Source organism: Phragmites australis, chromosome 14 (assembly GCF_958298935.1).
Source record: "Phragmites australis chromosome 14, lpPhrAust1.1, whole genome shotgun sequence".
Classification (NCBI taxonomy): domain Eukaryota; kingdom Viridiplantae; phylum Streptophyta; class Magnoliopsida; order Poales; family Poaceae; genus Phragmites; species Phragmites australis.
In genome coordinates, this window is record NC_084934.1 from 6,227,699 (window position 1) to 6,254,755 (window position 27,057).

At 49.4% G+C, this 27,057-nt stretch overlaps 1 pseudogene; it reads right to left on the bottom strand.

Annotated features, from left to right (window-relative positions):
- Positions 1-2,599: 2,599 nt before the first annotated feature.
- LOC133890190 (protein NRT1/ PTR FAMILY 2.11-like) lies at positions 2,600-26,743 on the bottom strand (annotated as a pseudogene).
- Positions 26,744-27,057: the final 314 nt, after the last annotated feature.

Genomic DNA, 27,057 nt, shown 5'->3' on the forward strand with positions numbered 1-27,057 from the left:
ATTTTAGTAGGTATTATTGTAATTATCTTGGTACCCTTAGGGGTAATTACGTCATTGACTGATCGGACTTCGGACCTTCGTCACCCATACCAGCCGACGGAGAGTGAAAACCCTAATAAATGAAATGAACAGAACAAGTGAAAGCTTATCCGAGGAATAAACTAACATTTCGACCTTCCCTAATTAAATATATAATTTACAAGTTTATCATGGTTTTTTTGTTTCCAATTCTACCCTTATGATACCCATGATACTCTTTAATGATACCTATGATACTGATGGGTGATAGAGTATCATTGGGTCAATCTAAACCACCGGATGAAGAAAATGGACGGTATGCACTCATTTAGGTGTACCGTAAAAGTCTTCTAGGAATATTTGGTAGAAGTTTAGCTAAAATCTGTAGCGAATTTCAACCAAGTCCACCTTATCCAAACAGGAGGTGAAACAAGGTGGTGGCATTTATAAATCAGAAGCAACCCTTCACATAGATTTGCACATTGAAGCTGAATGAAATTAGCCCAACCTCAGTTATTAGTTTCCTCAGTTGTTTGATATTTCTGAATTTCTGCCATCGCCACCACCACCACTACTAATACGAATTTGTGAAGCAAATTCCCAGTGACATTGGTATGAAAATACATCAAATGAAATATTTTTTAGAGGAATGCCACCTTCAATAATAGTTATAATAGTATTATTATTGGGATGGGCCTTGAATACTTAATTAACACAGTGGGTAAGAGCATCTCTAAAAGATGTCCAATATAACTCTCTATAGTTAAATTAAAAATTTTGTCATAAAAATCATCTTCTACAGATATCTTATATGGCTCCCTAATGCCTAATATCCCCTTAATCCTAGCTAAAAATAGGAAACTAGCCGGACTCCCAATCTCACCACGGACCCACCAACAACGTCGTCCTCGACCTCCCGACCCTCCGCTTCCTCAGCCTTCGCTTCAACGACTTCGAGGGTGGCGTGCTCTAGCAGCTCAGTCCGGAGGCGTAACTCCCTCTCCTTCAGCTCGTCAATGAGGTGGACGAGCTCCTCGACCTCAGGTGTGGCTGGACGACCTCCACCGCGGCGTCTCTGGCTGCTAGGTCATCGCCGTCGACTTCGGCAACTGACATTGAGAGGAGGATCTAGGCGTCGCCGTGCTCCGCTGGAAGCCCATGACCGCCTTGACGCGGCCAGCCACCATGCCTGCAGCCGGACGCAGTGCTTGCTTGCTGTCGAATACGAAATGGATGACTAGGATTGCGCCACAGACATCGCCGTGTTGTGCGCTCGTGCTGGTCTCTCTCTCTCTCTCTCTCTCTCTCTCTCTCTCTCTCTCTCTCTCTCTCTCTCTCTCTCTCTCTCGTGTAGGATTTCTCTTCCTCTGCAGCTCGCTGGAGCCATCGCCTCGTCCACGCCGAGTATTGCTATGTTTGCTTGTGAAAAGGAAAAGGAGAGAGATAGAGGAAACATAGAGATGATGGGTGGGATTCATCTGTCGGTGATATATATGAAGAAATATAGAGAATTGTGCGTTAGGAGTTTATTAGAGAGGAAGGAGATTTATAAAAGAAATATTATTAGAAAGGCTCCTTATACGAGGATATATGAATTGAGTTTTAGAAAGTTTTTTTAAAGATGCTCTAACACATTCACCTTCTCTCGGCAGGGCCCATGTTAGGTTTGGGCCTTCAACGACGATGACATAAAAAGTGGACTCATTCTTTGAGGGCTTTAACGTTCCAATGGCGAAATGCAGGAAAACACACTCTTTTTGTTGGTCGTTTATGGAGCCAGGATCACAGAACATGTTGTGCTTAAGTAGGACTTGTTTGAATAGTCCGGGATCCAACTTGATTAAGATCAAGAAGCTTTTTACGGTCCTCTAAAAAATTCTACTGCCGGTACCTCCCAATTCTACTATCAGTACATTTTAATTCACCATGAAGTACTAAAATATGGCTGACTACCATGGTGCCTCTCGGTACCGCTCCAAGGACTTAAAAAAAAAACATCCAAGAGAGTATCACAAGCCACACAATGGTCTAACCATGTCCCAAACTCCCAATGCCAAAGTAAACAAGTTTATTATTCCACACTTCCTACTGCTCAGTTGACTGAAATCACGCCTCGGTGAGCTTTTGAACGCTGCTGGAGAAGAATAGATGGTGAGGTTATGGAAGGGGTTAGGATTCGGAATGGGTTCATCAGGTGCTGTGCTTAGAGTGATGGCCTTGGAGGCGGGTGATGGAGGATGTCCCGTGGGCGGTGTCGGGTGTCGGACAACGAAGTGGTTAGTGCGGCGGTGGGTGTGTGTTCAGTGGCAGGACGCCGTCGGAGATAACTGGAGTTGGGCGGCGTGGGGGAGCGTGTCACGACGTCGTGGTAGGAAGAAACACTCAGAGCTGGGAGAAAGAAATACGGGAAGATGATGAACGATACCTGCTCGATTTTAGACTGTTAGATTGGAATGGGACGTCTGCTGTTCGTCGACCGTTTTTTTTAAGAAACAGTCACCTGAAGTATAGCAATACCCTTGTTATTGAGGCCACATTAGTACCATCTATCTCTACTGTAACATGTTGATCTACTATTTAGCTAGCCAGCCCGCTGGTGTTCTTCCTCCTCAACACCATCTCCTACCACTGACCTTGCCAGCCATTGATCGATTCCGTACGCACCCAACCATTTCGCGCATGCAGAGGAACACGAAGAAGTTGACCTCGCCAATGAAGCCGATGAGGAGGTAGAAGCAGTACAGCCTCCCCCTGTTGAGGTCCTCGGCGAGCCACCCGTCGTCGCCACTCGCCATGGGCGGGGACGCGGGGTCGGCTGTCGTCCGGTGCACGACGCTGACCAGCAGCCTGCTGAGGTAGCTGGACAGTGCCAGGTCGCTGAAGAGGAGCGAGACAGCGACGCTACGCATGTTCTCCGGGAACTGATTGTAGTCGAACTCCATCTGGCTTGCTAGCTTGAACGCCTCCGAGAGACCCAGCATTGCGAGCTGAGGCACCAGCTAGAATGCTGACGCCGGTGAGACGCGGTTGCGGGACAGCGACCCGCCGTTTGTTGGCCGGAACGGCCGCTGTTGTCTGTTGTCGAATAAGCAACAGTACACACTCGCGAACACGATGAACACTCAGATTTTGGTGCTACGTAAAACCGGCAGCGTTTTCCTGTTTTTTTCATCTGATATTTAAACGAACACAAAGAAGATCATGGCAGCTATTCTGCCAGAACGAGCGGCACGTCCGCAATGACTGGCCACGGCGCTCTAGACTCGCTCTGCCTCACGATGCAGCACGGCAGGAGCGTAAGACCCAGGCAAACTTCAACAACCTGAGCATGCCGCCTAACTTAGGAAACAACAATATTGGTAAATAAACTAAACAAGCTCGATTACCTAACATTACTCCCCCTAATCTAGTTGTCGAGGATGTTGACGACGCCGATCTTCGAGCACAGGTGCAGGAACCTGACCCGACCAAGTGATTTTGTAAGTATGTCCGCTAGCTGATCGTCAGTGTGGATCTTCTGGGCGATGACTTCACCGCCCTCGACGCACTCCCTGATGAAGTGAAAGTGCGTCTTGATGTGCTTGCTCCGGCCATGGAACACCGGATTTTTGCACAACTGGATAGCTGATTGGTTGTCGATGAAAATGGTGGCGACGCTCGCTGCCTTCTCGTAGAAGCGCCCAAGCAGACGCCCAAGCCAGAGACCTTGGAAGGCTGCTGTTGACGCTGCAATGTACTCCGCTTCGCATTACGACAGCGCCACCACCGGCTGCTTCTGGGATTGCCATGCCACTGGTGTGTTCCCAAGACAAAACTGAACGTCGGTGGTGCTTTTGCAATCATCCACATCTCCGGCCATGTCCGCGTCGTTGTACCCCTTGAGCTTGATCTCACATTCACCCTTGGTGTAGCTCAAGCCGTAGTGTAGTGTGCCCGCAATGTACCGAAGAATGTGCTTGACGGCTCTGAGATGCTCCGTCGTTGGATTCGCCATGAAACACCTCCTCGGCAAGGTCCCCATTCAGGAACACCGACTTCACGTCGAGATGGTGCACCGCCCACTCCTCGTGCCCCGCGACGGCCACCAGAGCGCGCACCGAGTCGAGCCTTGCCACTGGAGCGAACACTTCATCAAAGTCGATGCCGGCGCGTTGCACGTACCCTTTTGCCATGAGCTGTGCCTTGTGATGGATCACCGCCCCGCTTGCATCCTTCTTGAGCTTGAACACCCATTTCAGACCGATCGGGCGGTGACCCGCAGGGAGATCCACCAGCCTCCATGTACCATTGTCGATGATGGCCGCCAGCTCCTCCTCCATTGCTGCTCGCCACGCCGGGTCACCATTCGCCTCCTCGAACGTGTTTGGCTCCTCGGACGCGGCAAGCAGGAGCTCATCCAGGTCCAGCTCCCGTGGCTCGAAGGTGTTGATGCAGTCCGCCACCGTGCGGTATCGACGTGGCGCTCCTTCATCGTCCAGGTCAACCCCAGACGGTATATTTGACGGCGGTGAGACGAACTTGTTGTGGCCGCCGTCCTATGCATGCGTGCCAGCCACCAGAGTACGTGGCTCCTCCACGTCTAGTGCAGCGTGTTGGGAGGCCGCAAGGGATACAGGCGCCTCCGGCTCGCCTCCACCTGAGAGCGCATTCACCGTGTATTCAACAGTGAACGTCTCAGGTGCCGCGCTCTCACTAGAGTCTACCCAGTTCCACCCTTTGGCCTCATCGAAGACGATGTCGCGGGTGATGTGCAGCCGGCCGTTCACCGGGTCGTACACGCGATAGCCTTTAGATCCCGGCTCGTACCCCAAGAACACCATATTGGTGCTCCTGTCATCAAGCTTCTTGGCATGCGAGGAGGTCACCTTCACGTGCGCGATGCAGCCGAATGTGCGCATGAAGTGAACCGCCGGCTTTTCACCATGCCATGCTTCATACGGCATTATGCCGTGCACAGCTTTCGTAGGCGACTTGTTCAGGATGAAAACAGCAGTGCTCACCGCCTCCCCCCAGAACGTGCTCAGCATCGCCTTGGCCTTGAGGAGACACCACACCATGGCCATCACCATCTGGTTCCTGTGCTCCACGACGCCATTCTGTTAGGGAGAATATGGTGCCGTGATCTGCCACTGTATGCCCTTCTTTGCGTAGTACTCGCCAAAGGTGGCTAAGGTGAACTCTCCACCCTGATCTGTGCACAGTGCATGCAGCTTGCGCCCCGTCTCCACCTCGACGCCAGCCTGGAACTTCTTGATCGCGCCGACTACCTCGTCCTTGCTCGACAGAAGCACCAGCCACATGTATCGGCTGGCGTCGTCGATGAGGAGGAAGTAGCTCCGTCCGCCGTGTGTCACCGGGGTGACCGGGCCGCATAGATCACCATGTACGAGATCGAGCCACCTCATCACTGTTTACTAGCCAGGCATGCATTGCACAGCTGATCAACGTGATCTAGCTGCGGCAGACCGCGAACCATCCTGCCACGACCGAGCTTCCGGAGCGCGTCGAAGCCGAGATGACCGAACCGCTCGCCACAGCGCCACACGTCATCATCCAAGAGCGAGATAGGCTGGGCGATGGTGAGCGTGATCTTATAAAGGCGGTTCTACGAGCGATGAACCTTGGCGAGTAGCTCCTTCTGCAGATCGCGCACCCATAGGACCCCATCTTCTATCAGCACCTGGCACCCAAACTCATCAAGTTGGCCCAGGCTGACGATGTTGCTACGTAGCCATGGAATGTAGTAGATGTCGGTCAGCATGCGATGGCCACCCCATCGCGCTGAGAAGATGATCGTGCCGCGCCCGATGATGTCCACCACGGAGCCGTCACCGAATTTCACCATGCCGGTGATGCCGCGATCCAACTCGGAGAAGGCGGCACTGTTGATCGGTCATGTGATTCGATGTGCCCATGTCGAGGTACCAGACATCGTGTTCCTGCTCAAGATCGTCGGTGTCGCCCAGATGCACCGTGGCGCGCTCCTCGTTGAGGTAGACTCGGTCGCCCACGGCCGCCACCTCATTACGCGCTGGAGAGCCGTTCACCAGAGGGGTGATCGACGCCACCTGGGCCATCATGAGAGCTGGCTCATCCTCATCATCCTCCTGTGCCTGGACCAGGTTCACTGCCTCGTCGCACTTCCTCTTCCTGCAATCACACTCCCAGTGCCCATACTTCTTGCAGTAGTGGCACTGGTCCTTGTTGGTGGTCTTGAGGGGCGCATCACGTCCCCGACTCGGTTGTGACGAGCCAGAGCGCGATGTGCCTGAGCTGCCGCTTGAACCGTCGCCACCGTTGTTGCCGCCGCCACCACGCACGGCCTCCTTCTCCCTCTGCCGCATGCGACAGATCATCTCCTCCTCCTTGGTGGAGAGGAGTAGCCGTGATCCTAGCTCGGCAGCCACCTTTCGCGCCTCGTGCCTCTGCTCGACGGCGCGTAGTCGCCCTGTCACCTCCTCGACAGACATCGTCCTGACGTCCAGCAACATCTCGATGGAGATCGCGACCTGCTCGAACCGCTTGGGGACGACCTGTAGCATCTTGCACACGACCTCCTTTTCTTCGATGGTGTTGCCGAGGAGACGCAGGTTGTTGATGAGGCCGGAGATGCGCATATAGAAGTCATCGACAGTCTCTCCCTCCTTGAAGAAGAGGTTGTTGAAATCGCGCCACAGCTTCTGGGCATTCGCCTCACGAACGCGATTGACGCCCATCCGCATGACCCTGATCGCCTCCCACGCCTCCTTGGCCATGGGCTTCCTCCCGATGGTGGTCAGCATCTTCGACGGGACTGAGCGGGCGATCGCCGCTAGCGCCAACCGATCCTCACTGTACTCCACGGCGCCGGGGTCGATTGCTGCCCACAGGCCTTGCGCCTGCAGGTTGATGCTCATCAAGAGCTCCCACTCTGGGTAGTTGGTCTTGGTCAGCATCGGGTACTGGGTGGAACCCGATGCCTCCTTGACGGTGTGGTGGACGACGATCGGCAGCTCCCACTGCGCGCGCCCATGACTATGCCCGCGCCCGCGCCTCCGTGTTGACGGTGGTGATGGCGATCGTCGCCGCTCACTCACCGGCGCACTGTCGCGGCATGGTGGTGTCTCAGACATCGCCCAGCCCTCGCCGAACCTGGCTCTGAATACCAATTGTTGGCCGGAATAGCCGTTGTTGTCTGTTGTCGAATAAGAAATAGTACACACTCGTGAACACGATGAACACTCAGATTTTGGTGCTACGTAAAACCTGCAGCGTTTTCCTATTTTTTTCATCTGATATTTAAACGAACACAAAGAAGATCATGGCAGCTATTCTGCCGGAACGAGCGGCACGTCCGCAACAACTGGCCACAACGCGCTAGACTCGCTCTGCCTCACGACGCAGCGTGGCAAGAGCGTAAGACCCAGGCAAATTCCAACAACCTGAGCATGCCGCCTAACTTGGGAAACAACAATATTGGTAAATAAACTAAACAAGCTAGATTACCTAACACCGTTCACGGCCGCTTGCAGCACGATGAGCTCGCGACAGCGCTGCTCGGCCATGCCTGAGATGAGCATGGCCACCACGGAGAGAACCATGCCAACGCCTATGCGCTGGAGCAGCGTGATGCCCTCCTCGCGGCTGGTGACGTTGCGCATTTACGGCACAACGAGGCAGTCATAGACCGGGATCCAGACGGTGAGCGCGAGCATGGGGAAGATGGTGAACTACACTGGTGGCACCTCGAAGCTGCGGGAGCCGAGGCGACGATTAGACTGGACCGCCTGCAGGACGATGTAGGTACGGTGTTGGTCTGCGCAAATGCGATGTAATAGACGATGCAGGTGCCCCACATCGGCAGGATGCGGATGATACACTTGGCCTCCTCCACCTGCTGTAGGCTGCACAGTCGCCATGGATCCTTGGGCGCGGCCGCCTGTTGTGTTAGACATGTCCGGGGTGTATTTATGTGTGTGCGTATGTATTCGCGTATGTGTGCATGTATTCGTAGCTGTATATGTGCTCAATTGACCAGCGGGAGCTTCGGCCAGCAGAGCGCTATGCAGTTGTGCGTGCGACGATTTCAGAGCTCGTGTGTGAGGTGGGCGATGAAATCAACAGTGTAACATGTGATCATGTGAAGCCTAAGTGCTATGAATAAAAGAAAAGACCAAAAAGGAGGGGATCAATTTGACCCCCCGAAAAAACTCTCGCTCTTGCGCTCTCTGAACTTTCAGTCAGCTGAATTCACTGTTCATCGTCTGGCAAGTTCAGAATTGTATGATATTGAGTGAGAGTGAGTTGATTTCGACTCCAACAAGTGGTACCAGAGCCAAGGTCAACCGTCAACGATGTCCAGTGATGGCTCCCTCTCCCCGAAGTCCCCTCGTCCGGCCAGGATTCACACTGAAGACGGTGACGAGTCTGGCAGCCGCACGGTTGACGGCAATGATGGCTCGAGCACACACGGCGCCGGCGGGAGCCAGCAGGCGATGGTCCAGTGGGTCGTGAGGGAAGCCAGCGGCGTGTTGTCGCTTCCCGTGCTGATGTGCACCAATTACACCGATTGGGCGCTGCTGATGCGTGTGAACCTGCAGGCGTAGGGCACGTGGGAGGCGATAGATCCCGGGACAGTGGATTACCACGCGGATCGGTTGGCGTTGGCGGCGATCCTATGTGCTATTCCATCGGAGATGTTGCAGGCGTTGGTGACAAAAAACACGGCGAAGGAGGCATGGGAGGCGATCAAGGTGATGCGCCAGGGAGTTCAGCGCGTCCGTGTAGCAAGCACGCAGAAGTTTCGTGCTGAATTTGAGTCAATTCAGTTCAAGGATGGTGAGACAATTAACGACTTCTCAATGCGTATCATCGGGCTAGCCAATCGACTGCGCAAGCTCGACGATGATTTGCCAGACGAGAAAATCGTTCGCAAGTTTTTGCGCGTGGTGCCCGACAAATTCACGCAAGTGGCGATCTCAGTGGAAATGCTGTTGGACGTGGCGAGTTTGTCGGTGGAAGAACTAACCAAGAGGCTATGCATCGCCGAGGAATGGTACACGCCGACCGATGTGAATCCGAGCGGCAAGCTGCTGCTCACCAAGGAGGAGTGGCAGGCCCGGGCGAAGAAGAAGGAGCACGGTGAGAACTCTAATGGTGGCGATAGGGGCGGAGCAGGCCACAGTGGTGGCCGTTCACGCAGCTGCGGACGTAGCGAAGGCCGCGGACGTGGTGGCCGAGATGGAGCATCGCAGGGAGGTGCGCGCGATTGCTCGAGAGGCAAGTGTTACAACTGTAACAAGTATGGTCATTACGCGAAGGAGTGTCGCAATCCGCGCAGGGAACGGCGTGAGGAGGTGAATCTGTCTAAGGCCGACAACGAGCAACACACTTTGCTGGTGGCGGAGGTGTCCCAGGACACACTGGTGCGCACACTACCGAGTCCCCAGATGCTGATGAATGAAAGGGTGGACGGTGACAGCGGTGTGCAGGACGGCGTGTGGTACTTGGACACCGACGCCAGCAATCATATGACCGGGAACCGTGATGCGTTCACGTTGCTGTACCAGTCAGCAATCAGCATGGTGCGCCTCGGCGACGACAGGTATGTCGAGATACGCGGGAAGGGCACCATCACGCTGCAGTGTCGGAATGAAGATCACCGAGCTCTCACTGAGGTATATTACATCCCTCGACTTCAAAACACATTATCAGTGTAGGACAATTAGAAGAAGGGGGGGGGGGGTGCAAAGTGGTGATTGAGGATGGAGTGATGGAGATCTTTGATCAAGAGAGAAGGCTGTTGACAAGGGCGCCAAGAACTAAAAATAGAATGTATAAGCTGAACCTGAACTTGACCAAACTAGTGTGTTTGCTGACAAAAGGAGGTGATCAGTCTTGGCTGTGGCATGAAAGGTATGGTCATCTTAATTTTCGTGCTTTAATGAAATTAGGCAAGTCTCAGATGATTCATGGCATGCTAGTGTTAGAACACCCTGAGCAATTATGTGAAAATTGTTTGATTGGGAAGCAGACTAGAATTCCTTTTCCTCAAGTTTCTGCATACCGTAGTAAGATGAAGTTGGAATTGACTCATGGAGACCTGTGTGGTCCTGTTACTCCTCAAACACCAAGTGGCAATAAGTATTTCCTCTTGGTAGTTGATGATTTCAGCAGGTATATGTGGGTGGAGATGCTGAAATACAAATCTGATGCTCTGAAGCTGTTCAAAAGGGTGAAAGCCCAGGTAGAAGGAATTGTTGGCGTAAGGCTCAGAGCATTCGGGTCAGACCGAGGAGGTGAGTTCAACTCAATTGAGTTTGAAAATTTCTGCGAAGAAGAAGGAATTAGAAGATACACAACAGCTCCCTATTCACCCCAGCAGAATGGAGTTGTGGAGAGGAGAAATAGGACTGTTGTGGAGATAGCAAGGTGCATGATGAAAGGTAGAAATGTGCCTACAAAATTCTGGGCTGAGGCATTAAGGACAGCAGTCTATGTTCTGAATAGATCACCCACAAAATCTCTGGAGGGATATGACACCATATGAAGCCTTGTTCAGCAGAAAACCAAATGTGGAACATCTCAGGGTCTTTGGCTGTTTGGCTCACATGAAGAAGCTAGGACCAGGATAGACAAAACTCAGTGATAGGTCAGTCAAGACTGTGTTGCTTGGATATGAATCAGGTTCAAAAGCCTATAGGGTATATGACCCTGTGGCACAAAAGGTTCATATTACTAGAGATGTGGTCTTTGAAGAAGAGAAGAGCTGGCAGTGGGAAACCTCTGGGGAATATTGTGATCCTGATATTTTCACTGTAAAATATCTGTTTATTGATGGGGCAGATCAGCTTGATGGGAATGTGAGTGAGGAGAATCAATCTGAGCAGCAAAGGACTGATTTCAGAGGTGTGCCGGATAATATTCAGTCAGAGGCCGTTTCCCAGACTCCATCTCAAAATCAACAACAGACCTCAGCTATCAGTGATCAAGGCAATGTTATATGGGTTTCACCACCCACCTGTGGTTCACATGATTCTGAGGGTAATGCCATTAGGTATCGAGGATTGGAGGATATCTACAACAGCACTGCCCCAGTTTTCTCCTTTGCTGAAACTGATGTTGAACAGGAAGACATATGCTTGATATCAACTGAAGAACCTTCATGTGTTGAGCAAGCTATGACTGAGGAAAAATGGAGACTAGCCATGGAGGAAGAAATGAGAGCTATCAAAGAAAATCAGACATGGGAGCCAGCCACACTCCCTGTTGGTTGCAAAGCTATTGGGCTTAAGTGGGTCTTTAAACTGAAAAAGGATCCTGAAGGGAACATAGTTCGATACAAGGCAAGATTGGTGGCCCAGGGATATGCTCAACGTCAGGGGGTGGATTATGATGAAGTATTAGCTCCTGTGGCCAGGATGGAGTCAGTGAGGGTGCTGGCAGCTTTAGCAGCACATGGTGGATGGGAAATACACCACATGGATGTAAAATCAGCATTCTTAAATGGTGACCTCACTGAAGATGTATTCGTGCAACAACCACCTGGATATGCTGATACTGACAATCAGAAAGTTGTTCTCAAGTTGAAGAAGGCCTTGTATGGTTTGAAGCAGGTACCACGTGCATGGAATGCAAAATTGGATATCTCACTGCTCTCACTTGGGTTCAGTCGAAGCTCCTCTGAATATGCAGTCTATAGAAGGGAAGGAGCAGGTGAGGTACTATTGGTTGGTGTCTATGTTGATGATTTGGTTGTCACAGGGTCAGACAACAAGGATATTGAAGAATTCAAAGCACAAATGAGCTCAATGTTCAAAATGAGTGACCTTGGTTTGTTGAGTTTTTATCTAGGCATTGAAGTAAAGCAAGACAAAGAGAAGATCACTTTGTGTCAAATCAGTTATGCAAAGAAGATTATGAAAAATACAGGTATGCTGGGCTGCAACCCATGTGCAGTACCAATGGATTCCAGATTGAAGTTGACAAAGAATAGCACTGATCCTCCAGTTGACCCTACTGAATACAGAAGTGTTGTGGGAAGCCTTCGCTACCTTGTGAATACCAGACCTGATCTGGCCTTTTCGGTAGGAGTGGTAAACAGATATATGGAGAGACCCACAACAATGCATAAGGCAGCTGTCAAGCAAATTTTGAGGTATGTACAGGGAACACTCAATTGTGGTTGTATTCTGAAGAAAGGGGTAAAATCAGATGAGGGCCTGGTTGGTTTTAGTGATAGTGATTTAGCAGGTGACTTTGATGACCGGAAAAGCACTGGAGGGATGGTTTTCTTTTTGGGAGGAAATTTGATCACATGGAATTCCCAAAAACAGAAGATTGTAGCCTTGTCATCATGTGAGGCAGAGTATATTGTAGCTGCAAATGCAACTTGTCAAGGATTATGGTTGTCTCGGTTCATTGCAGACCTAGTGGGTAAAAACACAAAAGTTTTCAAGCTGAACGTGGACAATCTCTCTGCAATTGAGCTAAGCAAGAATCCGGTTCATCACAGCAGAAGTAAGCACATTGACACAAAATTTCACTTCATCCGAGAGTGCATAATAGATGGAAAGATGAAGATAGAGCATGTCAGATGGGCAATTAGCTGACATAATGACCAAGGCTCTCGAGCGTGTGAAGTTCGTTGAAATGAGGCTTCGGCTTTGTGTTATGGAGATTACTCCAGGACAATGTCTAAGGGGGTGATATGTTGTGTTAGACATGTCCGGGGTGTATTTATGTGTGTGCATATGTATTCGCGTATGTGTGCGTGTATTCGTAGCTTTATACGCGCTCAACTAACCAGCGGGAGCTTCGTCCAGCAGAGTGCTATGCAGTTGTGCGTGCGACGATTTCAGAGCTCGGGTGTGAGGTGGGCGATGAAATAGACGGTGTAACGTGTGATCGTGTGAAGCCTAAGTGCTATGAATAAATGAAAAGACCAAAAACGAGGGGATCAATTCGACCCCCCGGAAAAACTCTGGCTCTTGCATTCTCTGAACTTTCAGTTGGCTGAATTCACTGTTCATCGTTTTGCAAGTTCAGAATTGTGTGAGATTGAGTGAGAGCGAGTTGATTTTGACTCCAACACCTCCAGCGTCGTCGACCTCGTTCCTGGTCACCACCACGGTAGACATGTCGAGGAACCTGAACTGGTCGGTGTAGGTGAGCCTGGACACGAGCGACCTTGCGTGGCGCGTCCTGAAGACCGACGCACGGTGGGGTCCTCGGGTGCAGCCACGCGCCGCTTGTGGAAAGCGGCGACGGCGACGCGGACGACGCTGGCGAAGGGGCTCCCCTCAGGGCGCAGGTGGACGTAGAGCCCCGCGCCGTCGAAGAAGATTGTGTTGGAGGCGAGCATGAGCGCGGCAGGGATGGCGAACCCGATCCACTAGCTCACGTTGTTCTGCACGTAGATGATAGCCGTGGACGAGCCGCAGACGGCGATGGTGAAGGTGAAGTAGTACCAGTTGAAGAAGCTATTGATGCCGCGGCAGCCGGACTCAACACGCGGGTCGAACTGGTCGGCCCCGAACGACAGGCTGCATGGCCTGATATGCCACCCATGCCCATCATGATGAACAAGAACGACAGCACCAGTACTGCGAACTGCCCCCTCGTCCTGCCCGTGCACGGAGGTGGGTGCAGCGCTGGCACACCAGCCGTCAGTGTCAGGAATTCAGGATTGTTGGGTCCGACCATTGGATCACGTGCACGACCACTCTAGATTCGCGACAACGCAGGCGATCAGATTTCTCAACCATCCGAGCAACCAAAGTATGGAAGCACACCAACTCACGACCACCAGTCATGACCAGCTTGAGCGACTAGTCGTACGTGCTCGACCACGACTAGTTGGCTATCTGCTGTGTGCGTGCTGCTCTCGATCACACCGATCGACCAGGAACGTCCAGCTACTCCTGAGTCACGTACTACTCACTGAGAACGATCTCACGTATCTCGATGAGAACAATAAAACAAGGCAAAAGCTCTCTAGAGAAAATTTTAGACTCTATTCAACTCGTGACTTGCACGACTCTATATCTTGCTTACAAATTAGAGACTACAACTCATATTTATAGCAACCTACTAACTCTGAATCCTAACATAAATCGTGCCATCCCATGATCCGATTCCGACTCGAACTCTGCACACATACGAACAACGCTATAGTCGTATACGAACCGTATATGAACTCCTTGCTTTCGACTGTCATGAATCGAGTTTCGAGGCCTACGATAAGGATTAAGTCCAACATACTCCCCCTTAATCTTGTCCTGGGTCTAGATCATGAACTCCCAAAAGATATCGTATGCCCACTAGCTTTACCGCCAGCAATGCCTTTGTTAGAGCGTCAGCTCGCTACTCCTCTGTGCAGATGAAATCTACCTCAATCTGGCCTTCTTCAACGCACTCACGGATGAAATAAAACTTGGTGTCAATGTGTTTACTGCGGCCATGAAACACTGGATTCTTTATCAAAGCAATCGTTGATTTGTTATCAATAAATAATTTGACTGCTTTGGGCTCTTGTCCTGTCAGCTCCCCCAACAGACTTCTAAGCCACAGTGCTTGGCATGCCGCCATCGTTGCCGCCATAAACCGAGCTTCGCAGGAAGACAAAGCAATTGTTTTATGCTTCTGCGAGTTCCATGACACCAAGCTGTCATTAATGTAGAAAGCCATACCTCCAGTACTCTTTCTGTCATCCATGTCACCAGCCAGATCACTATCTATGTAGCCGGTGATGACCTCTGTTTCTCCTCCTCTGGTATACACAATACCATAATGCATGGTGCCCTTTAAATACCGAAGAATCTGCTTTACTGCCTTGTAATGCATCACCGTGGGTATCTCCATAAATCTGCTTGCCACCCCAACAGCAAAAGAAAGATCAGGTCTTGTATGGAGTAAATACATCAAGCAACCGATAATGCGATGATACTCGGTTGCATCAACCAGTTGTCCATCTGGATCCTTATGCATCTGCACCCTTTGTTCCATGGGGAATTTTGTGGGATTGCAATCCAGCATACCGAACTGACCAAGAACCTTCTTCGCACACGATGTTTGCTTGATGGTAATTCGCCCATTTTCTTGCGTTACCTCAATCCCGAGATAGTAATTGAGCAATCCGAGATTGGTCATCTCGAACTCACTCATCATCTGCTGCTTGAATCCGATAATCTCTTCTGGACTTTCTCCTGTCACAATGAGATCATCAACATATGGTCCAATAATAATTCCATGTTGGCCTGTTCCTCTTGTGTATACGGCGCGATCTTGAGCACACTTCACAAATCCAAGTTGCTTCAAGCTTCTATCAAGCCGAATATTCCATGCCCGTGGCGCTTGGCGAAGTCCATACAACGCCTTGCTAAGTTTGAGCACAAGATGCTCTTTGTTCTTCACTACAAATCCCTCCGGCTGGGTCACGTATACTTCCTCTTCAAGCTCACCATTTAAGAATGCCGATTTGACATCGAGATGATGAACTTGCCAACCTCGGTTAGCTGCAACAGCAAGGATGACGCGTACGGTGTCCAGCCTAGCCACTGGCGCAAACACTTCTTTGAAATCGATTCCTTGCCACTGCACATATCCCTTCGCGACCAGCCTTGCCTTATGCTTGATCACATCTCCATCTGAGTTCTTCTTCAGTTTGTAAACCCATTTGAGCCCAATTAGCTTGTGATCAGCTGGCAATGCCGTGAGAGTCCATATGTTATTCTTCTCTATGGACTCGATCTACTTGGTCATGGTGTCCTCCCATACCTGCTGTCCAACAGCCTCAAGGTAGCAAGACAGCTCCTCCGTCTCCATGAGCATGACATTTGCTTCCAAGTCTTCATCGAGATCCACCCTTAGAGCATCTCTCATGATGTCAGCAATGTGCGTGTAGCGCACAGGATCCTCATCTGTGTTGCTGCTCCCACTCGATAGCGGTGTGGCCCAATCATCCACCAGCAATTAAGGTGCTGGCAGCACCACTAGATTGGTGGGGTTTTTTTGGAGAGTCGGTTGCCGTGCGTGCCGCAACGCGTCTCCTGGTTACTGGCCCTTCCGGCGTCACCTCACCGGCTAGCGGAGTCGATGAAGGAGCTTGATCATCATTTGTCGCGGGCGTTGGCACACCTGCTGGACCACCCGTGGGTGGCATAGTACCGCCCATCGGCGGCTCAGTGCTAATCGCCTCCTCAACATCGAAATCAGATGGCTCTCCGCCACCTGTTCTTGTACACCAGCTCCACTCCATGCTTTCATTGAATTTAACATCATGGCTTACATGAATTTTCCCGCGCCTTGGATCAAAGAGACGATGCGCCTTGCAGCCGTCTTTGACACCAAGATACACCATCGGCTGGCTTCGGTCGTCAAGCTTCTTCAAGTATGGTATTGTCACCTTCACGTGTGCAATGCAGCCGAACACACGAAGATGCGCCAAATGCGGCTTCTTTCCGTTCCAAGCCTCGAACGTGGTGCGTTCGTCCAGCGCCTTCGTCGGTAGACAGTTCAGCAGATCACCGCGTGCCACATCGCCTCCCCTCAAAACCTTCCAGGCACATTCATGCTCCTGAGGAGGGACCTCACCATCGCCATCACGGTCCTATTCCTCTGCTCCACCACACCGTTTTGTTGTGGCGTGTATGGCGCGGTGAGGTGCCGTTTGATCCCGGCCTCCTCGCAAAACTGAGTGTACTCAGTAGAGAGGAATTCGCCACCGCGATCAGTCCTCAACGTCTTGATGCGTTCCCCACTCGTGTTCTCGGCCTACAACTTGAACTTTCTGAACATGGAGCAAGCTTGGTCCTTCGACTTGATCACGAACACCCACATCCATCATGAGTAATCATCAATAATTAACATAAAGTAACTATTACCGATGAGTGTCGAAGGTGTGATCGGCCCGCAAAGGTCAGCATGTAGCAGCTCCAGTGGCTTCTCCACTCTAAATGTTGTCGCTGCTGGGAACGGCTGCCTCGCCTGCTTTGCCAACAAACACCTGTGACATAACTCATTCAGGTATGTGATCGGCAGTACTCCTGCCACCATTCCCTTATCGACGAGCAGCTTCATAGCAATGAAGTTGACATGTTCTAGTCTCGCATGCCAAAGCCACGCTGGGTCTTAAAGGCTTGTTAAGAGACACACTGGTGTTGCTTGATGCAGCTCGATCTTGTAGAGGCGATTTGGAGTTCGCCTCACTTTCATCAGTAACCGTGCAGGGCTATTATCATACACACGTAGATGTTCAGCATCCATGATCACCTTGTGTCCAACTTCGGTAAATTATCGAAGGCTGATGATATTGCTGCACAGTCTTGGAATGTAGTAGACTTCCTGCAACAGCCACTGGTCACTGTTCTTGCAGCTGAACATGACAGGCCCTAAGCCCATTATCTGCATCGTGGAGCCATCCCCGAACTTCACCTTACCAGTGACACCTTCGTTCAGCTCTCTGAACTTCTCTTTGTCACTGGTCATGTGATTACTGGCCCTATTGTCTAGGTACCAGACCTCAGAGCTAGAGCCTCCCTCCATTGTGTCGCGTAGTTCCGGCTTCACTTTCTCCTCATTCAACAGCACGGCTCCCGCTGGTGTTGCTGTTCTTATGCTGGCTCTTCTGACACCACGAGTAGTAGGGCCGGCTCGGTGTCGTCAGCACGAGTGAGATGTGTTTCCTCTTCCTTCTTCTTTGGTGCCTTGCCTCGTTCGCGTAGTGCCCCATCTTGTGGCAATTAAAGCACTTGATGTGGCTCTTGTTGTGGTGACCGCTGCTCGAGCCGCTCTCCTCGTCATTGCGTGACATCCCACCGTGACCACCTCTGCCATGGCCTCTTCCACGTCCACGACCACTTCGGTCGCGGTTGCTACTATCTGCAGCAAGATGGGATTTACCCTTGTTGCTTGATGAGGAGTTGCCACCATCCTTCTTTTGTCGCGCCTGCCACTCAGCCTAAGTGAACAGAAGCTGGCTGTCGCCGATGCTAGTGCCACCGGATGCACGCGAGTGAGTACGTTCTTCAAACACCTTAAGCCGCCCCATGGCTTCCTCGAATGACATCTTGTCGAGGTCATAGAACTGCTCGATCGCAGTGATCACACTCAGGAACCGATTCGGTGCGGTGTCAAACAGCTTTTTGACCAATGCAGCATCGTCGAGCGTCTCCCCTAGATTTGCGTACCTGACGGACATGCTGTTGAGTCTTCTAGCGTACTGGTCCAGGCTCTCTCCCTCCTGCATGCGCATGGTGTTGAAATCGCTCTTCAACGTGAGAAGCTACCTGTTCTTGACGCGATCCGTGCCGACGAACCTTGTCTTGAGACAATCCCAAACCTCCTTCGCGGTTTTCTTCTTTGCCACTTGCATCAGGAGATCCTTCGGGAGATCTTGGAAGAGATGCGACCTCGCCTTCTTGTCCTTCTTCTCGTCGACGGCCGCATCGGCCGCTAGCTCTACTGCTTCCCAGACGCCTTGATCTTCCATCATCGCCTGCACGCGAATCACCCAGCTCGTGTAGTTCGTCGTCGTCAACTGCGGGTACAGGAATGCCCCCCCCCCCCGGCCGCTCTCCCGCGCCACCTTGCCCTGAGGTACGATCGACATCTTTCTGAGTTAGTGCTACACACTACGAGATCTGATACCAGATGTTGGGTCTGACCACTGGATCACGTGCGCGACCACTCCGGATTTGCGACAACACAAGCGATCAGGTTTCTCGACTACCCGAGCGACCAGAGTATGGAAGCACGCCAACTCAAGACCACCAGTCACGACCAGCTTGAACGACCAGTCATATGTGCTCTACCACGACTAGTCTGGCACCGTGTACGTGCTGCTCTTGATCACACCGATCGACCATCAAAGTCCAGCTACTCCTGAGTCGCGTACTACTCGGTGAGAACAATCTCACGTATCTCGATGAGAACAATAAAACAAGGCAAAAGCTCTCTGGAGGAAATTTTAGATTCTATTCAACTCGTGACTTGCATGACTCTATATCTTGCTTACAGATTAGAGATTACAACTCATATTTATAGCAATCTGCTAACTCCGAACCCTAACACGAATCATGCCATCCCACGATCCGATTCCGACTCGAACTCTGCACACATACGAACGACGCTATAGCTGTATACAAACCGTATATAAACTCCTTGCTTTCGTACTATCATGAATCAAGTTCCAAGACCTACGACAAGGATTAAGAACAACATGGATAATCACGCCGTGCGATCGATAGAGAATTGCAACATCAAGAAAGAAATCAAAAGAATCACCACAATAAATTCCAAATCAAATTGGCAATGCCATTCGCTGAAGGTGGCTTACGATTAGTGCGGCGACGCAGCCGATGCCGACGGTGGCGTAGCGGCCGAGAGCCCGAGGTAGAGGTCGGAGGCCAAGGCGCCAAAGACGGTGGCGAGGTTGGTGGTGCCGCTGAACGCGTTGAGCGCCACGCCGGCGCGGACGTTGCTCGTGTGGAAGACAGATGTCAGGTACACCATCAGGTTCGCCGCCGTGCCAATGCTGCCCAGCTTCTTAAACGTCTAGCTCGTTGCCAATCAAGAACGGCATCGTCTTCCACCCCCGGTACGGGACCTTCGGCTCCTTCGTCGCAATAGAGTCCAAGTCATCGTCGTTGCCTCCCTCGTTAGAGTGGACCGTGCGAATCGTGTCGGAGACTCGGAGTTGGGCTGCTCTGGATGGCCGCCGGCGCCGGAAGCAGAGGGCGGCGTCATCTCACGGTTATTGCGGCGCCGCGCACGTGGCGGCAGATGGCTGTGTTTGAATTAGTTGAGCCGTCCGAGGAGCGCGCGCGAAGGAAGCTGGGGTGGTTTTGGCGGTTAGTTCTCAGCGGCGGAATAGTATGTCGCAGCAGATGGGACCCAGAGCCAGCGTGTGGTAAATGGTATGGTCGGGTGCTAGAGACTGACAGGTGGACCATCTCTTGTTGGAGAGGGCTGGACGAGCGTTGCTTCGAAGCTTGCGAGTTAGTTTAGTTTGCGTCTAACTCGGCTCAACTCATTCTAAAATTTAACGACTTATGTTAGAGTTTTAGCTAGTTTATATAACAAGCTAGCTTGCAAGCGAAACGAGTTAAGAGACAATCAATATAATATTATGCAGCTCAGTAGCCCATTTGCATAATTAAATATCTGCCCCACTCCTAGTAGCCCTAACGCAGCATCCCATTTCTATTCTCCCGTAGCCGCTGTAGCCGGTGCTTGAGGAATGAGGGCTCGACTGTTCGAGGCATGGGCGCAAGGGTTGCGAGGCCTAGGTGCCAAGGCGCCAGCTGTCAGGGACTCGATGAGCGATGAATTGGTAGCACCATCCTCCGTCCATAGCAGTCATCAGTCCCCCGTCCACGACGTCCGTGCCGTCGGCCACTCAGATCTCCATCCATCTCGGCTCCCGACATCATTGTGGACCTCTGTTCACATCACTGATAGTTTTTTGTCAGCCAAACGAGTTGGCTCACAAGCCAAATAAGACGAGCCAAACTGGTACTTTTGCTCATTATGTTAACAAGCTGAACCAAGCCAGCTCGTTATCTAAACGAGCCAAACAAGCTGAACTGGTTGTTATACAGCCCTACTGCCAACAGATTCAACAAGGTTTTCTGTACTTCTGTTGGGAGATATTGCTGCAACATACACGATGATAAAAACTAGTTGCTAAATGTTCAACTTTATCGTCGAAAGTTTGACTAAATGTACCAAATCTGTTTTTAAAGAGTGATTAATCCTTGCCTAAATCTAGAAAAATGTAAGAAAAAACAGACGTTGAATGATGAAGTTAACGAGAAAATGATGTGGGTTAACAAGAACGGTATTTAATAATTACCCATGGTAGCATGTTCTTTTTATTTTTTTCTTCAATTTAGTTGATATTTTTGTAGTACTTTTGGTTGTGTCAATTGAAATTCAATCCAAGGTGCTCCAAGATAATCTCTTCAGGATCCTCATCATCATTTATATTGATAATATTCGAGAGCTGGATATACGACTCTCTAGTATGAGAATCATCTGGTGCTAGCATTAGGAGTGAATCACCAGGTTTAGAAGGCCAGATGTGTTGCTGATCAAGAATCTGGTAAAGTTCACGTAATTCTTATGCAACTTGAGCACCTTACTCACAAACACATGTACGCCAACCTCGAACATTATTAATCTCATTCTCTAGAAAAGATAAATCATCCTGAAAATCATGATTGTAAGAGTGATACTGAGTTACGGTATCACGTAGTTCAAAAACCTCTCTTTGATGCAAATCATCTAGGTGGATAGGTCAGTAATGGTGCATCTCGTGGATAGCTGCTAACGCAGCCCTCCTGTACTTCGCCTTCAAATGTATGCTCCTCAAAGAAAGTATGGAAAGGATGATCAAGTGGTCCATTTCTTGGATTATATTGGACATAAACAAAAGCTTTAAACACATCTCCATCTCGAGTATAGCCAAAATATAGAGTTGGAAAGTCAAAGTCAGTTGCGATATTACTAACGAACTCTTTAAAATCAATTGTATATACCTTTCCGCCTACCATATGCGGCAAGAAATAACAATTAAATATGAGTTAGAATATCTTATATAAAGGTAAAATAAAATGTTAATGCATATTAATTGGAAAATAAAGCACAACCAATTTGCAAGGGTAAATCATGAGACTAACTAAGCATTCTCCAACCACACAACCTAAGGCTTTGGTACAATTTTAACTGTCACGCCCCGAACACAGGGCCACGCAACAGACGCCACATAATTATGGATTAAAAACCCATAATCATGTTAAGGAAAAAATACTTAAATAAAATTAGTGGTTTACAGAGCAACTTACGAAAGCTTTATTTATACAAGAATTCATAATTTACATGGTTAAGTGTGTGCTTATATAACTTATTTTGATGTAAACAAATATTAAACACTACACTAATTGATATATCCCAAAATTTCCCGTGTATAGTACCTAGTTGTAGATGTCTTAATCATGAGTTTGAGATTTTGCGTTTAACACCCAAGACAAATACGAGTATAAAATACTCAGCAAGATAAATACATTGCATGTATAAATAAACTTGAATTATTCTATTTTCAAATTTTCATTGTTTATTAACTCTACAGAGATTATCTAATCACTAATATCATGTCGTATTTTGTACCACGACGGGACCTGAGCTTTTCTATGGACAGTCCCAAATGATACTTTTAATGTACGTACCACACCATATAGGTAAATAAGATAATCCCAGCTATATGACTAGATTTTTCACTAGGTACTCCCGGTAACTCAAAATGTATCAACTATCCACGTCAGTATCTACTCTACCATTAGTGATCGACGACATATGTATTTCTACACTAGAAATACAAGCATAACTTAAAATGTAACATCAAACTATAATATTAATAGATAATAATACGTAATAATGGGAAATAAAATATTAAAATATAAACAGACACTTGATATAAATATGTTACTTTAAGAGGGTGTGAATACAGCTTGCAGATAAAAGCATATTAGTAATAGAGTAGGGTACCAACGCAGCTGGCCTCTTACTAAGAAAACTAAAATTCTGATCAAATATAGCGCATTTGCCCTGATATGAAATTTTGGCAGAACCGACACTTGAAAATCAATATTTATATATCTCGACGGAAAACCCAGACTATAACTTGACAGAATACCCGAACTATAATTTAACTATAGGCTATAGAACTCTAATAGCACAATATTGCTAGCTCTAAACTAATACTAATATGAGAGTGGAAGAGTTTACGTGTGTTGTATGAAGAAGACTTGAGTGTTGAAAGGAGACTTGCTTGTGTGTACGGCCAGTAGCAGGTGGTGTACTGCTCTATTTATAAGCGTCGATGACTTGACCGCTACGGAAGCTTTGCGTTCTACGATGATAAACATGCAAGGTAACGTGTTCCCTGCTCCAAGATAATCCAAACTGAGCTATGTGCGCTATTGGTATAGGAGTCAAGATTTGCTTTGATGGCCCAATAGTCAGTGTCCTATAGTATCAGTGGACTTAGTCAAAACAATTAAACTCACACAAGCATATGGGTGCCTATGGATTCAGTGCTCTGAGAAAAAGTAGGAAAACAGTGGTTTTGCTAGAGTCACATGACATGGAGGATAAGCAAGGTAAAAATTTGTGCTTTATCAGTTAGAACTTTATCCAAACAACATATTGGGCACCTATAGTATTTTTCTTACATGATAAACTAGAGTCAGATGTACTGTGTGCTGCCATCTGCAATCCAATGGCCCATAGTACTAATATATTTGATTTACTGGTGGGCCTAGAAGTGAATTTCTGTAGTCAGCTCTAATGGTTGGCGCAATAGTCATGACATGTGGGCCATGGTAAAGTTTCACTTTTCACTTTCATAATGCAATGTAAGCTGCAATTCTTCTTAAGTACTAAGCTAATATGTGGATCAACTCAAATATCATAATTAATTAGCCAAATATCTCATTATACTGTATCTAATTATGTTGTTCCTCACAGTTGATGTTCGTTGTCTCCCTCTGCTCGCCCTCTCGTGCTATCTCTCTGTGCTCTCGCTCTCTCTCCCCTCTCTGCTCTCTCACGTGCGTAGCCCAAGCCGCTTTGCCATCGTGCGACTTCCACGACCGCGCACGCGCATGGCCGGCGCAGAGCGGCCATGCTACGTGATTTAGGGAGGGTGCCGCCTTGCCGCGGTCCTGCTCACTGAGGACAGTGCGATACCACTGCATCGCCTCTCTGTGCTCCCCCTTTCTCTATAAATAGAGCATCCGCCTCCCTTTCCCCCTTTTTCCTCCCCGTTCACATCGCCGCCGTTGCCACCATTACGCCATCACCGCAGCTCTGCCGTCACCGTTTCTTTCCCCCGAGCAACCGAGGAGCATTAGGAGCTTACCACCACCCTTGTGCCGACCTCCCTTGCCGAAGAGCCCGACGGGAGCATGCCCGAGCCTGAGACCAAGCAGCTCCGTCACCACCGTACCGTCGCATCGCCAGCTGCTGCTGTACCCATCACCATTTTCGAGCTTGGTGAGCATCCCGTCCCCCTTTCACCCTCCTAGAAAGCATGTCGTCGTTCCTGTGCCTTCCCTTCACACGACAGCGTGCATCCGCGAGTTCTTTCTCTGTCGTCGCGCTAAGCTCGCCGCCGGCGACCTCCTAGCTCCCTACTGAGTCGGCCTTCACATCGTGATGTTGTCTAGCAGCCGTAGCCGTAGTTTGCAGAACCCCCTTGCATGCAAATAGCATAGCTCCACTGCCACAGCCGTGCTCCGCGCAGCTTCACTCCGAGCACAACCCATCGTCGATAAGCCCCTAAATGAGTTTGTCATCGTGTGTAGAAGCTCGTTGACCTTTTGTCTTCATGAACCCCCAGGGGGAACGTGATTCATGCGAGACTCCGATGTTGCGCCATCATGATTTCTCGCTGACGGCCTGATCCCCTTTATCGCTCTGCTCTGCTAGCACGCCTGTGCGCACGAGTGCGTGTGGCTAGGCTCCAGGCCTCGTCTGTGCAGCTTGGTCGAGCAGGCCGCACTCGACCCACGCGTTGCCAACCTGCTAGGCCAAGCTAGCCCAATCGCCATGGGTCGACCTAGTTACCGCAGCCAATGAAACCGAGCGGCCCAACCCTATAGCCCAACACTGTGCAAATCGGCCTAGGCCTAGCTCCGAGCCCAAGTTTGACCCAATCCGGTATTATGCAGTTGGCCTCACCCTGTTACTGTTCACAGGGCCCCACCCGTGGATCCCACCCATAAATAGTGTTATTTCATATTTTCTCGATTTAATTTTAGATTAAATTTTTCAAGAGTCATAACTTCTCCATTCTGACTTCAATTTCAGCAATTCTTTCGTCTAGATTCGACATCTACCCATCTATCACAGTGTGATATCCATTAGATCTCATGTGGTTTTCCATTTGATGTTATTTGATTCTTCTTTAGTATAGTTTGTTATTGATAGTAGTAACGTTTGGAGAACCAGAAGACTTTATGGAGAACCTGGAAGATCCTGACTATGACCAAAGCTTAGAGGGAGACTACGGAGAAGGCAAGTCCTATCTTCTTGATCATTTTGAACCCATGTTTTGCAATAACCTAATTGATCAACTTAAAACATGACTTATTATCGCATGTGCTATGTATTGTGCTATTTAAACTGCTTGTAATAGTTAATCCTATCAAATAATTGCCATGCCTTAAATGGCATCACCCAAAACACATATCACCCTAGGATTACCTGTCGTTATCTATAATAACGTCGGACGACGCCTTGATATCTAGCATGCTTAAGGTGGAATACACCTCTTCAGAGATATCGCTTTGGAATACATCTCTTCGGAGATGTCACTTCCCTTATTATCAATTTAACTCATATACCATTAATCCTTAATGGTTGTGAAATCCTTGGTGTCGTGTGGGATATGGCGGGCGATGTATGAAATGGGTGAAAACTGTTTTGGCGAGGGCAAGTAGAGTTGTCCTCTGGTCGAGGATGCTCTTTGGGGCTTGAGTTACATTTGTGGTATCATTGCTAGAAGATACATGTCCTGGCCATTTAAGCACCGAATCAATTGCTCTGACATGCTAAGCCACCCCAGTGCAATCATGCGTCCTGAATGGGTAGAACTTGAATTTTCTTCTCCCGACCGTGTTGGGCATCATACTAGGAGGCTGAGAGTAACGAGGAGTTAAGTGACTATCTGGTCCTCTGTTTGAGTGTTTCAAGAGACAGCAAAAGCCAATCTGGCATTCAGTACAAGGCCTCTGGTACTTGAGGTCTCTCGTAGAAAAGCCTGGTAAGGAAAGGTGACTAAAGTGTCTCGGTATGATTCGCTCCTTCGCTTGCAACTATTGGAGGCTGAGCATATCGCGTGTGTACAATGTACAACCTCTGCAGAGTGTAAATCTATTCGTATAGTCGTATCCACAGTCATGGACACGCAAAGCATGACCTCAATTGATTAGACTCAGGGGTGTCTGTGTGTCTTGATGAGTGAGTGTGTGGATTAGATGCCCGTGTGATGAGGTTGCTGGCTCAATCTGCCAGGAGCTGGGTGATACTAGAGGTACACCAGATATAATGATAGGAACTGCGGAGCAACGTGTAGCCCCTCCCAGGACCAAAAAACTCCTAGATATACCTTGTTACATGTTATCTTATTCAAACTATTTTAAAGATTAACAGTAGAAAATACAATTGAATACCTGCATAAAACCACTTTACGCTTAAAACTAAACCATAAAGCCTTGTCCTTGATTCATTTCTGATGCATCTATCAACACCTTGAAGTAGTATAAGGCTTGCTGAGTACCTTCCATACTCACTCTTGCTATCATTCAAATGAGGAAGCAGATGCCGACACTACTACAGAACATGCAATAAGTAGCGCCTCATCAGTATCGGTTGTACCAGAACCAGAATTAAAAAGGTATCAGTGTCGGTTCTTAATATCCTGAGCGCGAATAATGATTAAACTGCTAAGAATCAGCACTGAAAACCAACTATCAGTGCCAGCCCTAGCCACGAACCGGCACTGATAGTTGGTTTTCAGTGCTGGCTCCAGAACCAACTGGCAGTGAAGCGACCAGACTCGATTCTTTTCATCGATCTTATTTTGGCTCACAGGCTTGAGTCCGGCTCCAGCCTTATCTATTCCCCATGCCATTCCAACCTTATCCCTCCCCAGCTCCTCCCCACCGCCCTCCCCATCGGCCATCGCCCCTCCCTAGCTCCTCCCCACCAGCCACTGGCCCTTCCCACTGGTCACCGCCCCTCCCCAGCTCCTCCCCACCAGCCATCGCCCCTCCCCACCAGCCACCTCCCACCGTCCCTCGTTCATGGACTCGGCCGATGGGAGCAGCTCTAGCTCTAACGCCGCCTCCACCGATGAGTGGCCGCCAACGACAACGAGGAAACCGGGCTGCTGCACCTCCGACATCGGGGTGGCCAAGCAGCAGCACAAGAACAAGCGCAGAGCAGCCTCAGGTTAGTGATTTCTTCTAACTTTAGCATCTCGGTGGAGAAGTAGTC